This window comes from Pantherophis guttatus, chromosome 3 (genome assembly GCF_059756535.1).
Source record: "Pantherophis guttatus breed Tessera chromosome 3, ASM5975653v1, whole genome shotgun sequence".
Taxonomy (NCBI): Eukaryota; Metazoa; Chordata; class Lepidosauria; order Squamata; family Colubridae; genus Pantherophis; species Pantherophis guttatus.
This window is the reverse complement of record NC_142065.1, coordinates 88,792,056-88,794,335: the sequence shown is the minus strand read 5'-3', so window position 1 is coordinate 88,794,335 and position 2,280 is coordinate 88,792,056. Positions and strand designations below refer to the sequence as shown.

Here is a 2,280-nt window from a genome sequence, read left to right as displayed (position 1 = left end):
TCATCGTCTCTTGCCTTCATTCCACATCCTACCTCTCTCTCCATCTGTGACTTGTCAACTGGCTTAGTTTTAAATCTAGGTTTAGCATGCTCTTTCAGAAGATTGTTAGATCCATGTTCAGAACTAGCCCATCTGACAGGTCACAGGGACAATGAGACGATGCACTGAGTGAGAACTGGGTTGGCTCCCTCCGGCTTCACTCCACATACCACAACTACAATCTATTTGTAGGGCAACTTGATTGGTAGATAAATCTGACGTTTTAAGCACCTGCTTAGACTTTCCTACTCAATAGAACATTAGGAACTGTTTGTCCACAGGTAGGTGGGGGAAAAAAATTCAGCTCTTTGAAAATCAGGACAGGAAACTGATACCAAATGAACTATTGTAATTCTGCTTTCTTGTCCTACGGCACAATAACAGAATCTCACAAGCCTGCAGTTTCCCCCTCTCCTATTTTATATGAAACAGAATCAAGATAGAGAAGTTTCAAGTTTTTTCTTCCCTATCTCCTATCTAAATTGATGGATACATAATAGTTATTGAATTCCCTCCTTAAAGACATCTCCACAATTTTTTTTACAAGTAATCAATCAGGGATAATTTATCCATTTTTTTCTTTAATTTGAGCTGCCATAAATTAGGAATGGGCAATTAGAGCAACACAATGAATGTCAACATACCTTTCTGCCAACCAAATGACTCCTGGGTAGTCCTGCACCACTGTCCTCCAGTAGCTCTATAAAAGTACCATGGACTTTTAACTAATCAGCCATTTCTGGGCCAAAAAAAGGGTGGTTTTTCCTTTACAATAATAATCTGCAAACAGGAAAAAAGTGCATAAAAACAAAGAAACAAAAATACACATAGATTGTCCCTCTGGTTAGATATTGATGAATATATTTCAACAGTAATAGTTGCCCCCTCTCCCACTTGCAAAACAGATCCATAATTTATGGCCTTCTACATCTTTTATTTGGTAAATTACCATATGTCATTAAAAATATTAAAAATAAGAAAACCTATTATCTATTTTCTGATTTTGTATGTTTGTCTTGTCTTTTTTCTCATCTTTTTTGGATTTTGTATTTTAATTTTAGAAATAAATTTTAAAAATTATTTAAAAAATAATCTGCAAGCAGGATATCTCACATTTTAGATATGTGATGTGAGATGATGGTCTACAACAGTGTTTCGCAACCATAGGAACTTGAATATGTCTGGACTTCAATTCCCAGAATCCCCAACCAGGATGCTAGGCCATACATCAAGTTGCTGAAGTTGAAGAAACTCTGGTCTACAATAATTATCATTGGCAAGGCTAGAGGAAAAAGGAGAAATTGGATAAGCCAGAGAGACAGGATGAAAGTCATTACAGTATTAGAATGATCTTGGAAAAGCTACCAAAGATTACTACAATCGGGTCAAGATGACCAGTTTCTCCATGCAGTTCCCAGGATAGGAATGCAACTGGCTGACATCTAGTTTGCACTGCTAAAGTGCAAAAACACAACACAAAAACGTATTTTGAGATGTGAACTGGGAGTATAAAGGCATTCCCTCCTCGCACCAGATATTAGGTCGGAGGCTGCCTCTTCTTCGCGGAGGAAGCTTTTCCGAAAGCAACTTTCCCGCCTCTTTAGACAGTTTTAACCAGCAAAACTACTTCGGTTGCTTTAATTGCATTTGATCCCCTCACTGTTTGTTCACTTCATGCAATGCTTTCTGTTGCTTTCCCTCCTCCCCCACCCCCTTTGTAAAAAAACAAAAACAAAAACTCCCGGCTGGCCCTTAAATAGGTTCCTCCGCCCCACCTTTCTTTTTTCCATTTTCAATATAAGAAAATATACGTAGCTCAGAATTGAACTGTTGGAGACCTTGCTGCTCTTTGAGCTCGGTTGTTTGCTTGCAGGCGTAGTCGGTAACGAAACGTCTGCAAGCAAGCAACCGGGCTCAGAGAGCATCAAGGACATCACAATTTCCCCATTTTTTTTCCTTCGTTCCTCCGCCGGTCAGCCAGCCGCCATCTGGGATTTAAATAATCTCTTCATTTCCTCGGTGCCAAGCACGCCAATTTCCCCAATCCATACGGGTGTGGCCTTTGGGATCGCGTATAGGTGTGACCCGCTTTCCTACACGTCTAAATCGGCGCAGTAGAGCAGGGCGCGAGTTAAAAACGCAGAATGATTTGGGTCGAATCTGGATTTCGAACTTGACCTACCTAACAGGCTTGTTGTAAATGCTTTATTATTATTATTATTATTACACGAATGCTACCTT

At 39.7% G+C, this 2,280-nt stretch overlaps 1 long non-coding RNA gene across 1 annotated transcript; it reads right to left on the bottom strand.

Moving 5' to 3' along the window:
- Positions 1-620: 620 nt before the first annotated feature.
- Positions 621-1,912, bottom strand: LOC148114658 (uncharacterized). The gene is made up of 3 exons (XR_015733501.1): positions 1,815-1,912; positions 1,153-1,321; positions 621-819 (listed from the first exon to the last, which is right to left on the bottom strand). It is a non-coding gene; the product is annotated as an uncharacterized LOC148114658 (long non-coding RNA).
- Between the last annotated feature and the right edge of the window lie 368 nt (positions 1,913-2,280).